Below are 12,786 nucleotides of genomic sequence, written 5' to 3'. Positions count from 1 at the left end.
TAATTCCAGCAACTTGACTGTAAGCTGAGGGAGGAGGATTCCAAGTGCCAGGCCAGGCTTAGCAACTTAGCAAGACCCTGTAGCTTAGTGGTAAAGTGTCCGAGTTCAATCTCCTGTACCAAATAAATAAATAATACAGTGTGAGGAAGGCCATTACATCCAAGCGCATATGAGGGAAAAACTAATGTCTTTAGTGGATGTTGGGTTGGGCATAAGTCAGAAAAAAAATAAAAATAAATCCAAAATGTAATAGCATGATTACAGTGTGCCAGGGACTCATTCTCTCTGCAACCTTCAATATTTAACTCTCTGTTGGGTTATTTGATTCAGATTTTATGTCTGCAGAAGAACAGAGAGATATAAAAATTCCCATGAAGGGCTGGGGTGTACTCAGTGTTGGTGTACTTATTTAACATGAGAGGTCATGGTTTGATCTCCTGCACACACACACCATGAGGAAGATATTAGAATATTTAAAATCTGAAGGCATAAAAAACACACAAAAAAAGAAAGTGGTTTTCAGCACTATGTTGTAAGCTTGAGTCTATTGTAAACTCAAACGTCCTAGAAATTGTTTTCTTCCCTTAAAATTGCTTTTGAAGCACGCCTGTAATCTCAGCAATTCCAGAGGCTGAGGTAGGAGGATGCCACATTCAAGGCCAACTTCAACAACTTAGCAAGACCATGTCTCAAAATTAAAAAATAAAAAAGGATGAAGATGTAGTTAGTGTAGCTCCTAGGTTCAATCTACAGTGCAACAAACACACAAAAAATAAGCTTCAAATGATTATACACTTCTTACATTATTTTTTATAGGTAGCTTCTCTTTAAGTAATTGAACTAAGGATGACCAGAAATCTGCCTTGACTATAAAGATAAGCACATAACTTGCTGATTAATTTTGAAGAGTAGCTCTGACTTCAAGGTGGTTTTAGGAATAACTGAGATAATGAAATCACTTTATTATTTATAAGAATTGTGTGTAGGGTGGTGCTGGGATTGAATCCAGCGCCTTGCATATGCTAAGCATGTACTCTACCACTGAGCCATATTCCCAGCCCCTCATTTTATATTTAAAATGCAGTAATGGTGATAAAGAGGTCTTCAGTTTCTTAGTTAACTTTTAATCTTGCTAAATTATATGTTGTGTATTAAGGTAGAAAAAGAGACAGGGAGAGAAAGAGAAAAAACATCGGAGTGTAAGATATCCTCCCCTTGATGCACATATTAACATTTCTTGCTCATTTATCCATGGAATATTCTGATTTTGGACTTTTTCCACATCCTAAATTTAGAAAGCTAGAATTATCTTTTAAGCACCACTTTAAGCAACCTTTTTGAAAGGAAGAATGCCAACAAGGGGGAAATCTATATTTCCTCGTGGTTGGAATGCAATATCTCTAACACAGTCATTCAGCAGAGAAGTCTTATTACATGCTGATGTTACAGCAAGGACAGTAATCCAGAAAATTCATTACAAGTGTGCAAGAGTGAAAACTTCTACATTAAGACCAAGAAACATGAGAAACACAGACTGCTGCCAGGCAATGAATTATAGGCATCCCCTCTTTGTGTGTTCAGGGAGCCATGCACATTGAATTGAATAATTGGCTTTAATGTACCAGGGGAGATTTCATTATTTAAAGAAATTCTATGTTGAGTCTTTTTATAGCTAAAGCATTCTTTTTTTTTTTTTTGGTGGGGGTCGTGCTGGGAACTGAACCCAAATCAAGTCCTCATGCATGCTAGGCTCTAACACTGACCTATACCTACCCACAAGCCTCAAACAGTCTTTTAAAGTAGAATTTAAGGATTTCTCCACTTTTAAAAATGTATACACTTTGAAACATTAAATTCTGCATATAAACAATGAGGGGTGTTTTTTTTTTAAAGTAAGACATGCCTATAGAATAAATCAGTAACAAGTAATTTCTCTAAAGTCGTGTTTACGAAAAGAAATGTTTGAAGCTATCACAGATGGAGAAAGAGAAGTTCTGAATGAATGCTCTTTGCTCAATTATTAATTTTTAAAAGGGGAAGGGCTTTCAGCCCTGTAGCAAAACCTTCTCAGAGCTGCCCCTCTCTCCCATGCTTCCCAGCCAGGCTGACTCTTTGAGCTTGCACCTTAAGCCCAGTAAACCCTGCCATGGATAGGGGCACTGCCATCTCAGTTGCTTTCCTCCCCCATTACAGGTCCATTTCTGGCAGTAGATAGCTGAAATCCTCACCGTGGCCAATTTCTACCTCTTCCCAATACTCCTTATGGAGAGGGGTCCATTGGAAAGTGGCCTATCCTATGTTGTGTAGTCTCCTCTTGATCAAAAGACTATTAAATAGAAACTACAGCTTTGCCCCGTTTACAGATCATTTAAAAAGTGACAATACAAAAAAAAAAAAAAAAAAAAAACAGATGGGGGGAGAAAAGAAACAAAAGAGAAAGCTCAATATTTGAGAAACAAAAGTTTTGCTGCCAAGCTTCAGTGATAACATGTGGCTGTGTTTTAGGAAAATATGGATACTTTCCCTTCTACTCCTCACTGTGAGATTAATTTATACAATGGAGTAACAAAGCTAGCATCAGAATCCAAAGAATGAGTTGTCAGCCCAGCTCAGCCTCTAATTAGCCAGGAGATCATAGTCTCATTCTTCAATCTCTCTAAACCTTATTTTTCGCCTCTGTAAGATGGAGATAATAGTAACTACCAACACATATTAATTGTTTAGTACATGCCAACTGTGTGTCAATGAATAAGACCAAAATAGTTCCCCCTCCCCAGATATTTGGGGTTGAATGGGAGTGATAGATAATAAACATACACACACGTGCACCACAATGATAAGTATAAAGGGCCGACATAAATTAAACTGGAGTGAGAGATGACCATGGAAGGTTTTTCTGAGCAAGAGGCAAGTCAGTTAAGATCAGAAGAGTTCCAGACAGAAGAGCATACCTAAGAACTCAGAGGCAGAATAGAGCTTGGATTATGGGGGAACAAATCCCATGCCCTGAAGATTAAGGAGAGAGAGGGAAGGAAGGTACAAGATGAGGTCCAAGGGTCACAGGGACTTAGGGCCTAGTGGCCATAGTAAGGAATTGTAATTTATGATACTGTGACTTAAGCAGAGCAGTGATGTTATCTGAGTTTTTGATGGAAATGGAATTGTGAAGAAGAATGAAAGGGAACAATTACAAGTCTATTCTAGTGTAAGTTCCAGCCTTTTTATTTTTTATTTTGAGACAGGGTCTCGAAAAGTTGCTGAAGCTAGCCTCGAACTTGCAATTCTCCCACTTCAGCCTCCTGAGTTGCTGAAATTACAGGCATGTGCCTCTGTGCCCAACAGTCCTAGAATCTTGAAGGTCCACGAACCTGGAGTTTTTATTTCCAACGGTAGAAGATGGGTTTTCCCCCTCTAGAAGAAAGGAATTTACCTTTAGCCTTTTTGCTCCATCTAGGCCCTTAAGAGGTTAGGTGTTGCCCATCCATATCAGGTAAAGGTGAATCTTCCTCACCTCAGTCCACTGACTCAAACACCCATCTCTTCCAGAAACACCCTCACAGACACAACCAAAAACGCTTTACTAACTATCTGGATATGCCTCTATCTGGCCAAGTTGATATATACAATTAAACATCACAGCTGCCTAGAAAAAAGTCTATGTCCAAGAACTTGAAACATTGAATTTGATTATAATTACTTATTAAATGTATTCTAAAGAAAAAAAAAAGGAACAGCAAAAGAATCATAAATTATGGGGCCTGGAAGTGTAGTTCAGTGGTAGAGCACTTGCCTAGCATGCAGAAAGCCTTGTGGGGGGGGGGGGGAGGAGAAAGAAAAAAAAGTCTAAACTATGTTCAAAAATCTTATGTTCAGTAATAACACTGTTGCTATTTTAATACATTTTTTGTGTATGCTTTAGGATAGAGAAAACAAGTAATTATGTTAATGTTATTAAGAACAAAGATTTTCAGTGCAAGAGAAGAGAGATAAGACTCACATTAAAGTGGAAGCCTGAAATCTTAAATTTGCATTGGAAATTTCAATATGAACTGATTATTTCTTTTTTTTTTTTCTAAATAATATATATTTCCTAGATGTGGCCACTGGCAAGACTAGTGAGGCTTAGAAATCTAAAATCAATAAAAATCAGGAGCAATGGCATTTCACTGTTCAAATGGTAGCCTTTAAATAGCTTTTGCCCTTGGAAGGCTCTTTGGAGGCTTCACTCAATCGAGGAAGCAATCCAACACTATGGGACATAGTAGCCAAAAAAGACACAGAAGCCAAAGGGAAAAGACTCCTGTTGGCAAAAGATGAGACACTTGAGTATGACAATGGCATTAAACTCATATCTATTAATTTCCTTGAGATCATATGATATGACAAGAGCAACAATGACAAAATATCAGGTATCAAAGGTCTCTAGGACACTAAACTCTTTGTAAAAATTGGTAAATAAAAGGAAAGAATAAGCACTCATCTTGGTTTCCCTGTACGAATTGCATTTCAATGTGGTCAAATAGCCAGTGGTTGAGGAAAAGTTCCCATTTAAAGTATAACTCCAGGTAAAAAAGTGCAAAAGGTAATAATAGAATTAGAAAATTTCCATTTGGTGACTCTAATCAAATTAAGCAATTATTATCAATTGGGCTGCTAAAGCCACCAGGGGAAAGAATGATGAAAAAATTTACAACAGATCAATCAATAAAAGTTCCTAACCCCTCAAGACTAATCCCTACCTGCTTCTTTAAAATTTTTTCTTTTTTAGTTTTAGATGGACACGATATATATATCTATATATATATATATAGATATATATATAGATAGATATATAGATAGATAGATATAGATATAGATATAGAGAGAGGATCGAACCCAATGCCTCACATGTGCTAAGCAAGTGCACTACCACTGAGCCACAACCCCAGAGCCCCTTAACTGTCTCTTTATAGGAAACGAGAAGATAGAAGAACAAATTAAATAACATCAAGGGAGAGAAATCAGGCTAGAGATATAGCTCAGTGGTTGAATGTGTGTCTAGCGTATGTGAGTTGATGGGTTTAATCCCCAGCCAAAAGAAGAAAAAGAAAGAATCTCCCAAATGGAGTTTCAGAAATTATGGACTGATTCCTTCAACATGAAAATGGCACTTTTTGGTTTTGGGTCCTAGGGATTGAACTCAGGACTTTGCACATAATAAGTATGTGCTCTGTCACTAAGTTACATCCCTCAATGGCATTTTTTTTAGAGTGTATTTTTAAATACTATTATATGGCTGGGGGTATAGCTCAGTGGTAAAGTGCTTGCTTAGCATGGGTCAATGCCCTGGATTTAATCCCCAATACTGAAAAGAAAGTAGTAAAAAAAAATAACTTATAAAATTTTAAATCAGTAAGAGACATACATATAACCAATTGCAAATTTCCTTTAAAAAAATCAAGTAATGATAGTGGGAGAATTGGTTTGTTTTACCTTATGTTTGAAGACATTTTGCTGGACAGAGATATGGGGTGACTGGTTGGTTGCTGGAGAGGAAGGTGGCATCAGTGAGATCATTTTTATGATGAAATTGAGCATTTAGGCACAATAAAGGGAATGACTGAGTAAGAGAAGATAGAAAAGGAATATACTACTGAAGTGGAGCCTCAATGAAAAACAGGATCCACCCCTACGAAGTTATAGGCTTTGGTCTTAAATCAAGGACCAACTAATTTTAATAAAAGATATTGTAGAAATACCACACTGAAAGCACAAGGTGAAAAGGAAGCTAAACAATCCTGGAGTTTTAGGAGGGAGAAAAGTGCAATGGAGATGTAATAAATTTCTATCACAGTGAAAGCAGCCAGATTCAGTTGAATTCTGAGCATGGATATGCCTATTATTTTTGATGAATATATCATGTTGAGATTACATTATTTTTGATGAATATATCATGTTGAGATTCCTGTGTTGATAGCTCTTTGCAATTTTTTCAAAGGATTTTGTTTAGCGGCTCCTTCTACCAATTTAACAAACAGGATTTTGTTAAGTGATCACAATCAAAAGTCTCTGCACGCATAATCAAGGATTTTCTTTGTTCAGAAAATAATTTGTTAGTCTGCACTAAGAGGAGAGTTTTGGCTCTCTGGTGTCAAAAGGTGACCTATAGAACACTTGTGTCAGCTCAATTTAAAGGGCTGGGGGTTTCAACTTTTTGAAGCCATTTACCAATTCCTGAAAAACAATTTGGGCAACCATTACCAGCATGGTGACCCAAATGTCAGAGGTGTTACCTATGGAAAAACTAATGGGAGTATTTTGCTTATCTCTATGACCTCTAAAATTGGTGATAAAAGTAAATGAGGAAAAATAAAAACCATGAAGGTAGAGAACTTTATTCAGGTTTTCTTTTTCTTTTTGAGATAGGGTCCCTTTAAGTTGATTAGACTGCCAGACTGGCCTTGAACTTGTGATCCTCCTGCCTCAGCCTGCTGAGTAACTGGGATTACAGGCCTGCACTATTACACCTAGCCCTAAGGCTCTCAGTTGCAACTCTTAAGAGGCATTCAAAGACTGCAAAAACTGTACTATCATTTTTCCATTTGGCTTGTAGTCAGAAAAGTAACTCTGCTGAAAGCAATCATTATCTTACTGTGTATTTCAAAATCCCATTTTAACCATGTTTACACTATAGGAACCTGGAAAGACCAAAGTGGTATATTGTCATGCTTTCATTACATTAGTCATTACTCATAGAAGGCAGAAGATACTTCTGTTTCTTTTTTCTTATGAAGAGGTTTTTACCCCAAATTGTTACTCATGTAGTCTTTGGAAAGCCGAGAAGTATTGCGCAATGTTTAGCTGAAAATTCCTTGGAATTTACTGTAATTTTCTGTTTCTCTTCCTCCTCTTCCTTTTTTTTTTTTTTTTTTCCTTCTTCTTTCTGTTTTGGATACAAGATTTATTGGTGAGTGTGATTAAGGAGGGGACAACACAGTGGAAGCCATCATGAGTGCAGTGTTCTCCACTTGTTCAGGGGATCATGTCTGGGGATATATTTGACCTCATAACCATCAGGAATGAGCCATTTCTCAGCCACCACTTCAGTGTTAAACTTGGTAAAAGCCCACTTCTTTTGAGATGTGAATGTTCTGGAAGCCAGGGAACCTGAATTTGGCCTTGGGTAAGGTCTCAATCGCACATTCCTTGTTTTGCAGCTTGGTGAGGATGGATATGATGACTTACTTGGCCAACGTAAACCCTGATTACCATGCCCTGGGGTCTCCCAAAGATACCCTGCACACCTCTCTGGAACCTAGATTGTAGACAGCATGAGATCACAGATATGAAAATGCACCGGAAAGTGCTGTCTCCAAAGTCTCTTTGGGCGACCATATGAGCAACAGGCTGCACACTACCAAAGAGACTGCTGTTTGCAACCAATGCACATTGTTCCTTCTTAACAAAATATTTTAAGTGTTAATCTTTTTTTACACAATTACATTTATACATATTTTATAAAATATACAAATATAATCATAGGCTGATTTGTAAAACATGTGGTCATTTCCCCCCACACTTTTTTTTCTTATCCTCTCCATCTTCTTCTCAGCCTCCCTTCCCCCACATCCACACCATCCAGCCTGCCTCTCAAGGTCATCCATCTATGTGGAGGACCAAGGGTGTATCCACCTACATTTTCTCCTTACTCAAGTGTTCAGGTACCCAGGGGAACTCCACATATGTATGAATCCATATGTACAGAACATTATTTTTTAAGCATTATCTTATAAGCAGGGCTCACAGTATCTCTTCATCATACAGGCACCACTTAACAACGTTATCAATTGAGCTCCACATCATTCTTTTAAAAAATGGAGAATTCCCCAGTGGGGACATACTGTTGCTGAACTCCACCTTGCAATACAAGTGGTGATGTAATAAAACTACTTATTTATCTTTGTGATCGTAAACCTATATCTTTGCAAATGGTTATTTGCACATGATAGTTACAGGAGTAGAGTTGCTACTGAATTCATTTATTCTTTTAGGAGATGCTGCTGGGTTGCTTTCCAAAAAAATGAAGGAAAATAGTCAAGGAGAATAAGTCAAATGTGGATAATAATGGTACTCTGTAGATTTAAATTGTGAGGATTGAATGGGGGGAAACATGCAGCGTAAAGACTAATCCAGATGAAATTGCTTTTAATTCTCCTAAAGACTGTGGGCTCCCCTAGGTCACTGCCTTGGCCTTTGTACAGTACCATTCATGTGATGTTCAATGATAGTGAGGTTTCAGGATTGTAAAAAGAATTGGTAGAGCAGTGAAAAGCATAGGTTTGGGAGTTGAACAGACCCAATAAGCACAGCATGATGGCTGACACCTATAATCCCAGTGACTTGGGAGGCTGAGGCAAGAAGATCGCTAAGTTCAAAGTCAGTCTCAGCAATTTAGAAAGCCCTAAGCAAGTTAATGAGAACTTGTCTCAAAATAAAAACAAAAAGGGTTGGAGATGTGGCTCAGTGACTCTGGTAAAAGCACCTCTGGATCCAATCCCTAGTACAAAAAAACAACAACAACAACCCAGGACTGCACAAACAAAACAAAAAATGTAAATGCAATCACATAATTTTTTTAAGAGAGAGAGAGAGAGAGAGAGAGAGAGAGAGAGAGAGAGAGAGGGAGAGAGAGAAAATGTTTTAATATTTATTTTTTAGTTTTCGGTGGACACAACATCTTTGTTTGTATGTGGTGCTGAGGATCGAACCCGGGCTGCACGCATGCCAAGCGAGCGCTCTACCGCTTGAGCCACATCCCCAGCCCTCACATCAATTTTTATTATGAATAATTTCAGAATTATGCTAAAGTACAAACACTAATATAAATGGCACCCATGAACACTACTTGGCTTCAACAACCGTCAACACACTTATACTCTTGCATCTGTCTCTTGTCCGTGCCTTCATCACGACCCTTCCCATGGAGTATTTTAAAGTACATTCCAGATATATAATTTGTTTTCCTTCCTTCCTTTCGTTTATTATGGTATTGGGGAAGGACTCCAGGGCATGTTAGGCATAACATAACTAACAAGAACAACCTAGAGGAGGAAAAGTTTATTCTGACTCATGGTTTCAGAGCCAGAATTGTTCTTTGGGCCTAAGGTAAGACAGCATCAAAGGCTGCTTGGAGCTACTCAGCTCACAGTGGGGTCTGGCAGCAGAAGGACAGGGTGGGCACAGGGAAAATGAACCCTTCCAGGGCATGCCCCTAGTGACCCACCTCCTCCAGTTATGTCCCGCCTGCCTATAGTTTCCACCCAGTTTTTCCATTCAAACTAGGATGGACTGATTAGGTTACAGCTCTTGTAATCTAGTCATTTCTCCTCCTAACATTTCTGCATTAACACAGGAACTTTGCCGGGAACTCCTCATATCCAAACCAAACCAAATCCCTGATACTAAAAACAAACAAATAAATAAATAAAGTTGGTTTCTTAGGCTCTCAAAAGGTGAATGATGAGGAATGTTCTTGTTAACATCATTACCAATTCATTGATTTGTATATATTTAATATGTTTCAATCATGACCATTATTATTCTTTTCATGACTAAATTGCTCCATCTTTGGCCAAAGGGTGCACCTTTATCTTGGCTCAAGGATTCTTTCGATGTAACCTTAGTAATATTTGGCAGCTACCTTGCTTTCTGGCATAGCAAAATGCTACAGGCTCATCTTGTACAGCACAGCTCTTGCCCCAGTTCAGTCATTTCTGAAACCATTCCTTGTTCCTGGTAGTGAAAAAAAGCATTTAGACTTTGAATTTGGACAACGGTCATTGGACTATTATTGCTTTTTGGCCTTTTCAGTGGACACAACTAGGACATGTGCATTTTGTAGAATGAAGACAATTAATTCATAAATTCATACTGACATTGCCCATTAGAATTTCAGATTATAGAGTTTACACCAAATTTTATTTATTTGATAATTTTATCTTTTTTTGTCTGTAGCTGGAAACTTTGGGTTCTAACAATATTAACATATTTAACTATTTGGTAATATATATAAATCATTTATAATACAATAGTAAATAACAATACATTATTCTAATAATACTATTTCTAAATGCAGTTGATTTCTTTGCCATTTTTTTTGTCCTTAGAAAATATCACATTAAGGGAATATAGCCATATTAATAAGCTTCAAAGTCATTTTCTTACTTTTCTATGTGGTCATGCTGATGACTCAATGTATTTTTAATTTTTTTCTGTAGAACATGCTTTGTTAATTTCTCTTTTTTAAAGGGAGAGAGAGAGAGAGAGAATTTTTAATATTTATTTTTTAGTTATCGGCGGACACAACATTTTTGTTTGTATGTGGTGCTGAGGATCAAACCCAGGCCGCACGCATGCCAGGAAAGCGCGCTACCGCTTGAGCCACATCCCCAGCCCCTGTTAATTTCTTTTTTAAATAATTACACAATGGGGCTGGGGATGTGGCTCAAGTGGTAACGTGCTTGCCTAGCATGCATGAGGCACTGGGTTCGATTCTCAGCACCACATAAAAATAAAATAAAGATATTGTGTCCACCTAAAACTAAAAAAAAAAAATTAAAAAAATAATTACACAAAACATTTATGGGATTCTTTTGATATTAAGTCAAAACTATAAAATGCTGTATATACAGAGAAGTCTAGGTTCCATCCCTATTCCTTTCATCCTGCACTTTTTTCTTATACGTAGTATTTTATTAGTTTGCAATTTATACTCCACTGTTGCTGCTTTCAGGTGTAAGGCTATACACACATCATTGTTCCTATTTGTCCATCTTTCTTAAAAGAAGGCAACATACATGTCCTCCACAGTGCTCTTTTCACTTAACAACATATTCTGGAGTTCCACAGCAGTCCACAGAGATGGTCCTCTTTTCTCTGTACAGCCACACAGAGCTGAATTGTGTGGATGTACCTTAGTCTATTCAGCCAGTCCTCTGTGGATGGACATGTGGGTTCAAAAAACGTTTATTGCATGACTAAATTGTGCCAGGCACTAGGGATAAAGACATGGTCACTGGCTTCAGGAAACTCTGTGTAGAGGGGGAAATGTCTACAATACAATTACTTTCCTCACATCAAGTGTGAGCTTGGATCCACTTAGCACAAGGGATACATGGTACAGGGAAGAAATGCTCCCACACAGGAAGGATACAATAGCTGCCTATTGATTGGCATCTTGCTCCACTTGGGCCTTTATAAAGGTAAGTCCTCTTGGGAGGAAATGTTTATTAGTGATTGGAATTGCTGAGAAAATCAGGAGTGCCACCAGTTGGTCAGAGAAAGGGAAGGTCAAATGACAAAGGCCAAGAAGGAGGGTCATAACGACAAAATTCCCTTGGAAAGAGGAAATGTGAGTTAACATGGGAATTGTGGTATAACAATAAGAGCTAACATCTATATGATCGAACTTTCCGCTGACCACACATTGTTATAAGCAGTTTGTATGTATTTAACTGCTTTCTCAAAACAATTCTAAGAGGCAGGTAGGGACTATCATCAACTACATTTTTTCCAGTAAAAAAATTAAGGCAGGGGCTGGGGTTATGGCTCAGCGGTAGAGCGCTTGCCTCGCATGTGCAAGGCCCTGGGTTCGATCCTCAGCACCACATAAAAATAAATAAAAAGTTATTGTGTACAACTACAAAAAATACATATAAAAAATTAATGCATAGAATGTTCTTGGAATATTGAACTTTTGCCCAAAGTCACAGGGAAGAAAAAAAAAATCAAGGCAGACAGGAAGACAGAGTAGATTGGTTAGTTGCAAGTCCTGTACCAAGAACATGCCAAGTGGGGGTCGTATAGCCCCCTGCACCATAACCACCTCCAGGAGGACAAGGAACCACTGACGTGTCACGGCTCACTCCTCGAACACACACACCCACAATCCGGAGGCCACAAGGGGCTTCTTCTGGACTTTCAGGGACCTGGAGGCGGGATAAAACCCAAAGCCTCTGCTGCAGGGTGGCACAGGCCGCTGGCCACAGGCAGGGCTGCTGGGTGGCAGCAGAGAAGCGTAGAGCCTCCCCGTGGATCCCGTTCCGAGAAACGGCCCAGTAGTCTCTACCGACCCTCCTGATGCTCAAAGTCCGTATTTTTTCCGCTCCTGCCCACGCCTTGGCACAAACGACATTGGCTTCTTCAGACTCCTGGGACACCGTGACACCTCTGGCAAACTCCCAAAGGGGCAGGGCACAGTGCCCGGAGACCAGGCCAGGAGGAGCTTTACTAAAGTTAAGCGAACGCAATTCCGCCCCCGGGGAAACTGCAATGAGAGGGGGAAATCAGGTCTGCACGGCGGGAAATGGACTAAGGTAAAGGACTCGATGCTAGGCGCCTGGTTAAAACTCTACCAAGACGGCGGTCCTGGACCTGGCTCCAGGAGCCCCAGCCTGCAAGGCCTGCGCCCTTCCCGCTCTCTTGCGGTCGCTCTGGGGTTCGTTCTACTCGCCGCCAGCAGCCCAGAACCAGAGCTACGCACCCCCGCACCGGAGGGACAGTGCAGAAAGCCACACCTACTGCTGGGTGCGGGAGTGACCGCGCTCCGTTCGGTGAAATGTTCGACAGTATCCACAATAAAAGATAAGACCTACACAAAAATAACCACCTACACTTAAACGAAAAACAAAAAAAAACCTACATACATTTTACAAGCTGGGGCAACACTATAAGCTAATAAGAACCCAAAAGATTATGCCTCCACGAACTTATAAACGTGAAAAAAAGTTATACGATCCTTTAAGTTCA

The 12,786-nt window shown here is 39.2% G+C and overlaps 1 non-coding gene across 1 annotated transcript; it reads right to left on the bottom strand.

The window, feature by feature from the left end:
- Positions 1 to 7,343: 7,343 nt before the first annotated feature.
- On the bottom strand, positions 7,344 to 7,475 carry LOC124098486 (small nucleolar RNA SNORA70). The gene has a single exon (XR_006853574.1). It is a non-coding gene; the product is annotated as a small nucleolar RNA SNORA70 (small nucleolar RNA).
- Positions 7,476 to 12,786: the final 5,311 nt, after the last annotated feature.

The sequence above is a fragment of the Marmota monax genome, unplaced genomic scaffold (genome assembly GCF_021218885.2).
Source record: "Marmota monax isolate L192 unplaced genomic scaffold, Marmota_monax_Labrador192_F-V1.1 WCK01_AAM20220418_F8-fsc00117, whole genome shotgun sequence".
Classification (NCBI taxonomy): domain Eukaryota; kingdom Metazoa; phylum Chordata; class Mammalia; order Rodentia; family Sciuridae; genus Marmota; species Marmota monax.
This window is presented reverse-complemented; position numbering and strand designations above follow the sequence as displayed.